This window comes from Rhinopithecus bieti, unplaced genomic scaffold (assembly GCF_001698545.2).
Source record: "Rhinopithecus bieti isolate Rb0 unplaced genomic scaffold, ASM169854v2 scaffold_23869, whole genome shotgun sequence".
In the NCBI taxonomy this organism is placed as follows: domain Eukaryota; kingdom Metazoa; phylum Chordata; class Mammalia; order Primates; family Cercopithecidae; genus Rhinopithecus; species Rhinopithecus bieti.
This window is the reverse complement of record NW_016810959.1, coordinates 153,774-167,812: the sequence shown is the minus strand read 5'-3', so window position 1 is coordinate 167,812 and position 14,039 is coordinate 153,774. Positions and strand designations below refer to the sequence as shown.

Below are 14,039 nucleotides of genomic sequence, written 5' to 3'. Positions count from 1 at the left end.
CTACCTCTCATCACATAGAGATGAGAACTTAAATGTAGGCTTCCCAGCTAAAACTTTCTTCCCTGTGTGTTTATCCACCCACGGACATGTAGCAACGCTGTCTCACACCTGGCCTTTTGGAGGAAATATTGCTAGACTTACTTCTCTTGTTTGAAATCGCTAGTTGACATATTCCTGTACAAGTGATGGATTTTACATGGGTGCTGTTAATTGAAAATAATTTCATTTTCTGTAACTTCTAGAGTTTTGTTAGTTTATTGATGCACACATCTTGGGTGGGTGACAACTGGGTTTTTTGTGAAGATAACTTTTAAGTTTTTAGTAAATAACAATTAAGTATTACTTGACTGTTTAATTGGACTCCATTCTGACATGACCCGTACATCCTTAAGGGAACAGATGGTTATCGTTTTCTATGAAATGTAATTAGTTTTTCAGGAAACTTTGTCCACATAAAGGAATTGATTCCACCCTTACTACCTGCTTAGCAATCCTGAAAAATATTGTAAATACAATCTTAGAGTATGCATCATTAGGAAATAAATCTATTTTGAGAAATAAATTTTAACATACACTATTAATAATAGGACATTTAGAAATGTTATTTTCTAAATATATTAGAAATAATAGGACATTTAGAAATGACATTTTTTCCCTTGCTTTTTGTTTGTTTGTTTTGAGACAGGGGCTCATTCTGTTTCCTAGGCTGGAGTGCAATGGCACGATCATAGTTCACTGTAGCCTCAACCTCCTGGGCTCAAGCGATCTTCCCACCTCAGCCTCTGAAAGTGCTAGGATTACAGGGTTAGCCACCAGCATCCAGCCAAGAAATCCCATTCTAATGTATTAGTATGGTTTTATCTATTTTAGCAGTGTAAAAATCTTTGTGAATTGTATATAGTATAATTGAATTGCCAAAATAAACATCCTTGCCCTCAAATTGCTTATGATATTGTTTCTGAAGCACAGACATAATCTTTTGACCTTTTAAGCAAAAATTATTTTTCATTCAACTTTTTTTTTTTGAGACAGGGTCTTGCCCTGTTGCCCAGGCTGGAGTGTAGTGATGCAGTCATGGCTTACTGCAGCCTCAACTTCCCAGGCTCAAGTGATCCTTGCACCTCAGCCTCCTGAGTAATTGGGGCTACAGGCACGTGCCACCATACTTGGCTAAACTTAACATTTTTTTGTGGAGATGTGGTCTTGCTATGTTGCCCAGACTGGTCTTGAACTCACGGGCTCAAGTGATCCTCCTGCTTCAGTTGCCCGAAGTACTGGGATCACAGGTGTGAGCCATCGTGCCTGGCCTTTCATTCAACTTGTAATTCACAATTTCCAGAAAAAAGCTTTGAAATTACTGATGGAGGAAAGATCTTTGAGACTTGCTTGTAAATGTGTTAATATTTGATTTTAATAAGCTCTGTCATACTAACACTGTTTATTAAGCTTTGTGGTAAAATTACTACCCATAACTAAAGAATGAAATATTTATTTTCTGCAAATTGTTAAAAATTTATAAATTGATAGAAAAATTGAATGAATAGTGAACACCGTTGTGTCTTTCACCAACTCAGCTGCTCACTTGCTAACATTTGGCTTATTTGCTTTCTCTTTCTCTCTGTTTATGAAGACATACATACTTTTTTAATTCCCCTGAGCCATTTGAAAGTAACCTGCAAACATCTTGACATTTAACTCCTAAACATTTTAGCACGTGTATCCTAAGAACAGGGTTGTCTTGCTGAGGAGTTACATTATCATGCTTAAGAGATTCGGTATTAATGCAGTATTATCTAACATATGATCCCTATTTAAATTTCATTTATTTTCTCCCCCAGAACAGTTCTTTATAGATGTTTTAATTTTTGATCCAGAACCGAGGGAAAAAATGTATCTATATCTATAGAGAGCTAAATATATCTATATTTGATCCAGAAACCAATCAAGGAAATACACACACACACACACACCCTTTTGGCTGTCATAGTTCTTTAGTTTCCTTTACTTTAGGATAAGCCACCACTCGGCAGTGGTCTTTTATGAAATCTCATGATGTTTTTTCTTTTCTTATATAAGCTATCCCACAATTTGCTGATTATATTTCTTGCCTAGATTAAAATAAAAATATTTTGGAATGAATATACTATATAGATGGCATTAATTTTCCATTATATTACATTAGGAGAAGTAACTTTTTTTACATGTTGTTTTTTCTGCTGTATAATAGTTCAGTATTTGTTTTAATATGCTGCTGTTAAAGATTTGTGATACTGTGTCCTTAAATTTCAAAATAGAATTTTGTAGTTTACTCTTAATTTTGTTAGTATGTTATATTCCAAAATTATAGAAAGTGCTGTAATAGACATTTATGTAATGTGGGCATACATTTAAATTTTAAAAAATCTTTTAAATTGTTAAAATATTAACATTTAACCGTATCTGCTCCAGATAGGTTTAATTTTACAAGGATCTATCTACCTATCTTTCTATCTATCTGTAATGTATATATCCATTTTAAACAACAATAATAATAATACATGAGTAACTCTGGCCCAACCTTCTGTCTTAAGAAATGTAACAGCAACTTTGAACTCCTTCATCCCTTAAGACAGTTACTCCTCCCTTCCCAGAGGTAACCATCCTCCTAAGTTTGATGCCATTCCCTTAGTTTTTTCTTAAGTTTTACCACATTTGTGTTGTCTCTTTAACATACTTTTTTTTTTTTTTAATTTTCTTGTTTTTGAGCTTTATACGAATGGAATTATTCTGTATGTATTCTTCTTGGACTTGATTTTTTTATTTAACATTACAATTTTGAGATGTCATTTATGTTGACATTCTTAGCTGAGGTTCATTAATTTTCATTATTAGGTGATATAATCCAAATTATTGGAATATGGAATATTTCATGAATATACCACAATCCATTTTACTGTTGCTTTACACTTGGGTTTCACCTAGTTTTTGGTATGGAAAAAACTGCTTTAAATATTCTTTTGCGTGGTTCGTGGTAGCTAAGTACAAAAGGTTCTCTAGGTTATATACATAGACCTGGAATGGTTGAGTCTTGGGTGTGTACACCATCAGCTTTACTAGGTATGGCAGAATGTCTTCTTTTACACAGTTGTGGAATAAACCAAATGAGTTCAAGAGGAGCAAGTTTGTGAGAGGATGGACAAGTGAGATAGTGAGTTACATTTCGTGTGTTTTGAGTTTTAGCCTATTTAGTTAGAAATGTTAAGTAGGCATTTGAGATGTGTTTACTTTTTTAGCTCCACCCATCTTTGTTTATTTGTGGGTTTACTCATTCAGGTGTGTCATCTTTCCCTTCTCCTTAAAGTGGCCTTTAAAGAAAAAAATTGAAATATCATGGGACAACAATTACTTGATCGTAATAGAAGATGTGTTCAGTTTTTATATCTTCAGTCTCAGGCCATCCATCATATGCAACCTTTTTATTTTTCTGGACCTTGAACCACAGAACTACATTAAGCTAGTTTGCTGTTTTCCAGGGATGACATAAAGAAGTGGGTAGAGGGTGATGCTCTTAGCAAGTATGCATTCCAGGTAGTGGTTCGCAAAGGGGAGAAAACGTAACAGAAAGATGGGTGCAAGCTAAAACAAATAAACCAGTAAGTAAGTAAAAAAACACAACACTCTTTCGTGATTATTTAGATCTGAAACAAATAGCAGCATGTATTAATAGTCCCTGATGATTTCACTGTATTGTAGCATAACTCTGGCATTCATAATGTCAATTCTGAATTTCTTTATATGTTGAGAGAGTCTAATCATGCACATTTTAGCAGATCTGGTGAACTGCTAAATCTAGAATCACTCCCTGATAATTCCTGACTTAACAGTAGAAATTTAACTGTTTTATGTGGTGAAATTATTCTGGGAAGCTTGTTCCATGGGACATTTACCTATTAGCTAATAAAACAAATGGTCTATTGATACTTTCTCAAAAGCTCTGTAGAAAAAAAAAACAGTTGATATACAATATATTTCTCTACTGGCTGAATTGGATTTACTTGGAAAAGGAAAGAGGGTGTTATCAAAAAATAAATGTCTTATTAGGTTCATAAGTTGTAGAGCAAAAATGAGAATGTGGAAGTGTTTTTATGCTTCATTGTTGGGAAGGATAAATTGCAAAAGAACATAGAGCTGGGTGATTATCTGGGGTTCATTCTGTTGCAGGTGCCACCCCTAGAACAGATTGGCACTCCTCTCGGAATAGTCACCCCTTCACTGAGCCAGAGCAGGAGGGATACGGAGGGAAAGGGCCCTTTCCCAACTTCAGACTGAGCACCCAGAAGTCGACCCGGGACTGCTGTTTTGTTTCTAGGAAACTGGAAACCTTGGCAGAATTGAAATTTCCTAGGTGATTTTTTTCTTCTTTGCTTTCCAAAAAATAAACTTGTATGTACACACATATATATATATACACTCACACCTACATAAAAGAAAGATAATTTCAAAGAAATATTGTATCTCGTATAGTCCTTGAACAGTTATTTTACTATTCAAAGTAGGTTCTTTAAAATTTTAAATTTGAAATAAGTATAGATTTATAGGAAATTGCAAAAAAACAGTAAGGAGAGGTCCCTTGTGCCCTTCACCTTTCCCTTAGTGGTTACTTCTTGGTACCCACAGCACAACATTAAACTAGAAATTGACATTGGTACATTTTGTGTGTTTAGTGCTGTGCTGTTTAAACATATGTGTAGTTGATTTGTGAACCACCATGGCATCAAGACACAAATGCTACCACCACCAAGATCTCCCTTATGCTGCACACACCTGCCCCATGGCAGCCAGTAATCTGCTTTTCATCTCTATGATGTTGACATTTCGAGGATGTTAATAAATGGAATCACATAGTATGTGACCTTTTTAAATTAGCTTATTTTCACTTGGCCCAATTCCTTGAGATCTATCCAAGTTGTGTGAATCAACAGTTCTTTCCTTTTTATTGCTGAGTAGGATTCCATGGTTTGTTTAACCGTTCACCTTTTGAAGGATAATCTTTTCCCCTAGTTTTTGGCTTTTAACAGTAAAGCAGCTATGAACATTCATGTTCAGTTTTTTGTGTGGATATAAATTTTTATTTCTTTGGGAGAGGTGCTGTTGAAGAAAAGAAATTATTCAGTGACACTTGTTAAAGCATGGTAAGGAAGGCGTTATTCAGGATCATCCCTGTAAGTGTAGGAACCACTGCAAGAGTGTCTTACAATGGGTGGGTAGAGAGTGTGGCCTCAGTGCTGGATGTAGCATGGGCAAGTGGGAATTTGTAGCCAAGGAGCTGGGTGAGGGCCAGTGGATGGAAAAATTCTGAAGAGGAAACGTCAGGTGTAAGGGTTTTCTGCCTAAACTGACCTTAACAGGATTCTTTCTTGCTAAAGACAGGTCAAGGTGATCAGACATCAGCTGGAGGGTGGCAGAAGATGAAGAGGGTAATCAGATAAAATGATGGGAGGTTTGCTAATCTGGCTTAGGAGGGTTCTTTGCTAAAACAGGAATTTACAAGGAAGTACACAGATAGGCCTGGGAGAAAGTTCAGGAGTCTGGCTGATTTGACCAAGCAAAGAATCTTTGCCAGAGCCCAAAGTTGTACAGTTGGTGGCTTACCATGTAAGTAGCTGTGCCATTTTACATGCTCGCTGGCAATATATGAGAGATCCAGTTTCTTCACATTCGTGTCCACATTTGGTATTGTCACTATTTTTTTATTTTAGCTGTGCCAATAGGTGTGCAGGGATGGTTGCAGCATAGTTTGGTTTGCATTTCCCTGATGTCTAGTAATGTTGACCATATCTTTTCATGTGCGTATTTGCCGGCTGTGTATCCTCTTCAATAAAATGTCTCTTTATATTTTTTGCCCATTTTCTAGTTGAAATTTTTTTCAGTTGTTGAGCTTTGAGATTTCTTTATATATCCTAGATGAGGCTTTTGTCACATATATTGTACAAACATTTTTAATTTTGTTGAAGTTCAGTTTATCGTGTTTTTTTTCTTTCATGGATCATATTTTTGGTGTCATTCCCCATTCCCCATTCCCCACTCTCCAGCCCCAGATGGCCATGAATTTGCTCTCGGTCTCTGTGGAGTTGCCTATTCTGAATATTTCCCATAAATGGAATCATATGTGTGGCTTCTTTCACTTACCGTATATTCAGGCCTTATCCGTGTTGTATCATGAACCAGTTTTTTTTTAATGGCTTCATTTATTTTTATGGTTGAATAATGTTCCACTGCATGGATAAGACCACATTTTGTTTAGCCATTTGTCAGTTGATTGGCAATTAAGGTTGTTTTCGCCTTACGCCAGTACAGCTGCGTGTGTACCCTTCAGCCCTGCACCTTCCTTATACAGGATGCACAGATGTACGCATGCGAGCACCTGTGTGTACAGTTTTGTTTTCTTTTCTAAATAGTGGAGGATTAACTTATTTTATAGTTGTGTTTTTTCTTCGATATTTGGGATGCCTTTTTATGTCTATACAAATAGATATATATCTCATTCTTTTAAAACACTATATAGTGTTTAGTGTGGCTGCTTAATTGATCCTATTCTAATAAACATTTATTTGACATTGGGTAACTTCCTGTTTCTCTTTCTTATATAACAGTGGCACCAGGTACAGTGGCTTAGGCCTGTAATCCCAGCACTCTGGGAAGCCAAGGCAGAAGGATCACTTGAGCCCAGGAGTTCGAGACCCACCTGGGCAACATACAGAGACCTCATTTCTACAAACAAACAAAAAATTATCCAGACTTGGTGGCACTTGCCTGTAGTCCCAGCTACTTTGGAGGCTGAGGTGGGAGGATCACTTGAGCCCAGTAGGTCGAGGTTGCAGGGAATTAGGATCACACCACTGCACTCCAGCTTAGGTGACAGAGCAAGACCCTGACTCAAACAAAAAAATAGTGACACTAATCATCCTTGTACAAGTGTCTTTTTGGTGCATAGCTCATTTTACCTACTTTTGGATTTTTCTCTTCAATGCCATTCATCATTAACTTATTTAGAAGTGTATTGATCACCTCCTATAGACCAGGCACTGTACTGTGTATCAGACACTAGGGACGCAAGCACTAGTAAAATACTATACTCCAGTTTTTTGTAAACATGATATACCTATAAGTAGGTAATCATGGTTCACTGTGATAAGCACACAGTGTGTTATTACTAAAATCCTGTGGAACAAGTAACAAAGGAGTGTGGAGGATTAAAACAAGGGAAGGGATACTTGAGGTGGGTCTTCGTGAGGACAAATGGAAGTTCACTTGGGAAAATATAAGAACACTGAGTTTTGAAATAGAATTGCAAGTGTGAAGAAAGGGACCAGCACTGCATAGGGTGGCATATTTAGGAAATAGCAAATCCATAGTTTAATACAGTCATCAGGAAGCTGTTGGGTAGAGATTGTAGCAGAAGGGTAAGGCATGTTAGGTTAAATAGATTGAAAGCAGATTATAGCAGTCTGTGAATGTCCTAAAGAATTTGGACTTCATTTTGTACATAATTAGAAATAATTGAAAAAAATGTAGGCACACTTAAATTTTTTAAGTTCAGTAAATTTTTGTGCTGTGACACTTTATCACCTCCCACAATCACCCTCTTCTACCTCCTCACCTAGGCAACCACTGCTTGTTTTCTGTCTCTAAATTTGCTTTTCCTCAACATTTCATATGCATTGGAAACGTAGTATGCAGTACTTTTACATTGGCTTCTTTCACCTAGCGTGTCTTTGAGGCTCATGTATGCTGTAATGTGTATCAGTATTTTCTGCCTTTTTATTGCCTGATGGCATTCCATTCTGTGGTGATGCCACACCTTATATGCTCAGCAGTTGATGGATGTTTGGATTGTTTCCAGTGTTTGGTTATTATTAACAGAGCCGCTGTGAACATTGGTAGATAAATCTTTGTGTGGGCACATATTTCTCTCGGGAAGAGGAAATTTTGGATCTTGTGATTAGTTTATGTTTATATATAACTAAGAAATTAGGGCACGGTAGCTCACACTTATAATCCCAGTGACTTGGGAGGCTGAGGCGGGAGGATTGCTTGAGCTCGAGAGTCAAGAGGTCAAGGCTGAAGTGAGCCATGATTGCGCTACTGCACTCTAGCCTGGACAACAGAGTGAGACCTCACCTCTAAAACAACAAAGAAAAAAAAATTTACAGACTATTCTCCAAAGTGACTGCATCATTTTACAGTCCCGTCAGCAATGTATGAGGGTTCCAGCTTCTCCAGATGCTCATCACCGCTTGGTATTGTCTTTTTGATTATGGCCATTCTAATGGGTATATAGTGTGTCTCTTTGTAGTTTTAACTTGCATCTTCCTAATGACAGGATGTTTATAATCTTTTCATGAAGCAGTTATATTTTAGAAACATGAGTCCAGTAGATAGAGGTAAGAATGGAGGTGAACTACATGAAAGATGAGAGCCTATGTCAGACAGCATGTATAGAGATGGGGAGACATTTTAAAGGTACGTGTATCAGCGTTAGAATGAGCAGCATTTAGTAACTCCTGAGTATAATAGATGAAGCAGAGGGAAGTGGGGCTTGTGATCCCAGGATTTTAAACTTTGGCAGTTGGGTTCTTCTTGACTAATGGTGCTGCCATTAGCCAAAAAGCGACTACAGGTACATGAACAGATTTTGTGTTGGTGGATGATGGCTTTTATATTGATCTTGTTATCTTGGTGTGCCACTGGAATAAACATTTAATAGAGTGTTTGGAAACATGTATCTAGTTCAAAAGAAGGATCTGGCCTGAGGTATAAATTTAGGGGAGTTTACATTGTGTAGGGAACAACTAAATTCATGAAAGTAAATGATGTATCTGTTCCTAAGTCACCCTATCTGCTGAGTTACTTGTGGCAAGTTGTTTAAACAGTAAAATAATTTAATATGAAAAGATCCACGTTAAGATGATTCTAGGATTAATTCATTCAGGCATGACAGCATCACCAAGGACCTCAGGTTCTTTCTATCTTTTAATGCTGCCACTGTTCTTGATCTGTTGGGTTGTCCTCATGGTCCAGTTCTTGTTTACACATTCAAACCCAGAATTGTATGCGAAAAGACTGGGAGCATGTGTTTTTGCCTGGGTCTTTTTTCATCAGCCAAGAAAACCTTTCCTAAAAGCTCCCTAGCAAACTTACTTTCTTGTCTTCTTGGCCAGAATTGCATTAGATATGTATTACCAGACTACCCACTGGCAAGGGGAATGGAAATTGTCACAGCTGGTTCAGACTGCAGCGTTCTAGCCCAAGTATCTTTTACTGTTGTCTCTTCTGGAAGAATCCTTTTCCCCTTGCCTTTTGATTCTCTTCTGTAGTTGAGATAGGTTAGATTTTCCATGCAACCCAGTTTTATATCACTTAGTTGTTACTATTCAATACTTCACAACAGCAAATACTTGCCAAAATCCTACACTCTGTCATTCACTGTGCCAGATTCTAGGATACAGAAGTGAATAAGAAACTTGTAGTTTGACATAGATATAAGCTTAAACAGAAGAGTGCTATGATAGATTTGTACACTAAAGTTCCTTTGGACTATGAATTTAGTACAACTGCTTTTTATGAGTAAAGGCATCGCAAGTTTCAAAGTCAGACTTATATTCAATTTATAAATGAACTTTTGGAAATTTAGAACACAACCCATTCATGAGTTGATCCTCCCTTTCTAGTTAGATGGTTACATGTTTATTATAGGAGTGCATGGTATACTAGCCTAAATTAACTGTTCATTTGAGTTATTTAAAGCTGAAACCACATTATGTTTTTCTGGAGCATAATGTTTGCGTTTTCTGGTTAACATACCAAAGTAACAGTAATATCTTTAGTTTAAGAACCTGACTGAAATGTTTGTAAAATGTAGATTGTTTTGTAATTTGGCTTTTTGTTTTTAATGGTCATATGAATGCAGCTATCATGTTTGCAGTATTTGTACAGTGCATGGGTACTTTTTCTGGGTGCTGAGAAGGGAGGAGAAATGATAGGGAAGAGGGGATTTGGAGTAGCCAAAGGAAAAAATGTGCAATCAGTGTTGTTGATTCCACCGAATTCTAAGAATTCCATTACATCTTGATATCTGGTACAAGCTCAAAGTTAATCTTAAATTTTGGCTTAGGGCATGGCCGTACGTGCTGGCTACTTGAGAAGCTGAAGCAGGAGGATCTTTAGAGCCTGGAAGGTCCAGGCTGCTGTGAGCCATGATCGTGCCACTGCACTCTAGCCTGAGTGACAGAGTGAGACCCTGTCTTTAAAAAGAAAACAAACAAAAAAACACAAGTGTCCAGGCATGGTGGCTCACGCCTGTAATCCCAGCACTTTGGGAGGCTGAGGCGAGCGGATCATGAGGTCAGGAGTTCAAGACCAGCCTGTCCAACATGGTGAAACCCCATCTCTACTAAAATACAAAAATTAGCTGGGCATGGTGGCGCGCGCTTGTAATCCCAGCTACTGGGGAGACTGAGGCAGGAGAATGGCCTGAACCCAGGAGGCAGAGGTTACAGTGAGCCGAGATCGTGCCACTGTACTCTAGTCTGGGTGACAAGCAAGACTCTGTATCAAAAAACAAAACAAAACAAAAAAGTGTTTTGGCCTAGATTGACTAAAAGAATATTTAAACTATTATTTTCTATAAAGCAAATCATACTAATAATAGAAATTAGTGAGTGACATTCTGAAACCTTATAGATAACTGTTATGATATCCATAATCAGTGCTTGTCCTTGGATTCTGCATGGGTAGTGAGCTTTAAATAAAGTATCTTGTTGGTTTAAGACTGAACCATTTTAATAATTTTGAAAACCAAGATGGATATGTGCATTTTGATGACAAGAAAAGATGTTTTGTAAGGGAAATGTGGGATTAAAATGAACTTTTTGTGTTTGTTTACAAATAATTATTAATGTTCAGGAAATTTTTGATGTTAGCTCTGAATTATGAATGTTAGAATATATTTAGAAATGTTTGATTTTCATTTTTTCCATGTCATTAAGAAGCTTGGATATGTTTTTTCTAAAGAATTACCTTCTTAATGTGTTTTCTACAACTAATAGTCTTAGAAATTTCAGACACAAAATCTTTGAAAAAATGACTTGCGTTTTGTTTTGACTAACACCCCTGGTGGTTGTTGAACCACAAGTTCATGGTGTTAAAAGGCTGTGGTAAATTACCCAGTAAGCTAAGTGATTAAAGTTGTTTGGAACATTTTGCCCATGTACGTCCTATTTTTATGTGTATACATATTTATAGATTTGTGCTTATAGGACTATAGCACTATATTGCAAAGGTCCTAACCTTTACTTTATTCACACAACTTCCATTGTGTACAAAGTGACTTGCAGATCTGTACTGTGGAGCATATCCTTTCCTGTGTCTTTTGTTTACCTCTGAGTAATGAAGTCAAATCTTACTTGATTTTCCTGAGCTAGTCTAATGTTTGTTATGTTATGTTATGTTATGTTATGTTATGTTATGTTATGTTATGTTATAGTTCTGGGATACATATGCGGGACTTAAATTCAGTCTTTAGGAAAGGTTTTCTAGGCCGGGCACAGTGGCTCACGCCTGTAATCTAAGCACTTTGGGAGGCTGAGACAGGTGGATCACTTGAGGTCAGGAGTTCGAAACCAGGCTGGCTGACATGACAAGACCCCGTCTCTACAAAAAATATAAAAATAAGCCGGGTGTGGTAGTGTTCGCCTGTAGCCCCAGCTACTCGGGGGACTGAGGTGGGAGGATTCCTTAAGGAGTTTGACACCAGCCTGGACAACATGGCGAAACCCCATCTCTACAAAAAATATAAAAATTAGTTGGGCATGGTGGTACGTACCTGTAGTCCCAGCTACTCGGGAGGCTGAGGTGGGAGGATTCTTTGAGCCCAGGTGGTGGAAGCTGCAGTGAGCTGTGATTGTGCCACCACACTCCAGCCTGGGCAATGGAGCCAGACTCCGTCTCAAAAAGAAAAAGAAGAAAAGATTTTCTGAAGTTTATGTTGAGTGTTTGTACATGTGAGAAAACAGGGAAGAACAGATCATCTGGGGTCTGGACTTTGAAGATGGGGTGTTTGAAAGCTCTTTTGGTTATGTTATTCTCTATTTTTTAAACTTTAGATTCAGCCTGAAGCCTAAAACTTTTTAGCCAAGGAAACAATGTTTTAGTAAATAGTGCTGTAATAAACAATAGTTGGTAAGTTTACATGTTAATTTTATAATTTGATACATTGGAAATATCTGGTAGAATTAGAATCAGGCTATATATATATGAATATATGTATGTATATATATGTTGTGTGTGTGTTTGTGTGGTCAGGCTGGTCTTGAACTCCTGACCTCAAGTGTTCCATTCACCTTGGCCTCCCAAAGTGCTGGGATTATAGGCATGAGCCACCGTACCCGGCCAGGCCATATATTTTTAAAACAGACACTTTGATGGACTGTTTTTACTTTTTGGGGATAAATTAATTTGAACTTTGTTTAATACAGTGATTGCCTCCTCTCTCTTCCATACCCTTAGGGAGGAATGGAGCAGTTGCCAAAAAATGGCTTTGGGGGAAAATCTCCCTATGCCATTTCTAAAATGGAAACAGTGCATTTCTTCTTCTTCTTCTTTTTTTTTTTTTGAGAGGGAGTTTTTCACTCTTGTTGCCCAGGCTGGAGTGCAATGGCGCTATCTCAGCTCACTGCAACCTCTGCCTCCCCGGTTCAAGTGATTCTTCTGTCTCAGCCTCCAGAGTAGCTGAGATTACAGGCATGTGCCACCACATGTGCCTAATTTTTGTATTTTTAGTAGAGACAGGGTTTCTCCACGTTGGTCAGGCTGGTCTCAAACTCCTGACCTCAGGTGATCTGCCCGTCTCAGCCTCCCAAAGTGCTGGGATTACAGGCATGAGCTGCTGTGCCTGGCCAGCATTTATTTTCTTGATTGATTAGTAAAAGGGAAATTAAAGATTATGAGCATTTCAGAAGAACACGAAACACCAACTCTTTATTTTTGCCTTCCCTCATTTCTCTGAGGGACAGCCTGAGTGTTTTGTAGTCATATGAGGACTCTGAAAAATGTTAGAGACCTGGCTAAGTTGTGGGTAACTAGTGCATTGAGAAGACTTAAAGGCTCCTGAATGCAGACAAAGCATTGCTAATTGCATTCAGGGTCAGGCTGTCTTTAGCCAGACCATGAAAGATACAGCAGCCTGTCTGCTGAGTGGAGACTCTTGTCTTTAAGAAAGACTGCTACCTGATATGCTAGACCGTTTCAGGTTGCCGTCGTTTACATGAATTTAGTCATTATTGCCAAGACTGCTAAACCTCAGTGTGACACAAGTGATACTTCTAAATGGACTTGAAGACAAGGTATTTGACCTTGCAGTGGGGCATAGGCAATGTTCATACAGCTTTTAAAATACGAAACAGAATACTTTGCTATTTGAAGTTTCCGTTAAAAGATTGAATGAGATTATTTTTAAGATCGCTAAGTAAATAGCAGACATATCTTTAAAATCTTTTAATCACTTGAACCCAGGAGGCGGAGGTCGCAGTGAGCTAAGATTGTGCCACTGCACTCCAGCGGGGGTGACAGAACGAGACCCTGTCTCAAAAAAAAAAAGAGTTAAATTTAATAGTTTCTATCTTTTAGATTTATGAATGCTTGCCCCTTAAAGGGTAAGGTGTTAATGGCAGTACTAATATACGGTAGTTTAGACCTATTCCACGGACTTAGCTTAACCAGTGCAATTAATTCTTCACCCTCACAAGTCCTAGTTAATGTTCTAGGTAGAATTGTGGCTGAAATGAAAACTGGTTATGAGACTTTATAATAAAAAAGTAGAAAAAAGTGATATTAGCTAGATGGTCCAATATATTTTTGTCTAAGTAGGAATCTGAATATTGTAGAAATATACATTTTGGTGTTGCTTCTAGCTGTTCCTGTTCTTTTTCTTTTCAAATTGAGATGAGATTTTTTTTTTTTTTCCTGTAAAGCTTAAGCTAAGATAGGAATTTATATGGAAG

The 14,039-nt window shown here is 37.6% G+C and overlaps 1 protein-coding gene across 3 annotated transcripts in view; it reads left to right on the top strand.

Annotated features, from left to right (window-relative positions):
* The window catches only part of BMPR1A (bone morphogenetic protein receptor type 1A), a 166,343-nt gene that overhangs the window by 69,605 nt on the left and 82,699 nt on the right, over window positions 1-14,039 (top strand). The window contains exon 2 of one of the 3 annotated variants that reach the window (XM_017893275.1): window positions 4,201-4,384. The exons of the other annotated variants lie outside the window; for them this stretch is intronic. The gene's annotated coding sequence lies outside the window, so the exon portion shown is untranslated. The remainder of the gene's footprint in view (window positions 1-4,200; window positions 4,385-14,039) is intronic. 3 annotated transcript variants of the gene reach the window in all.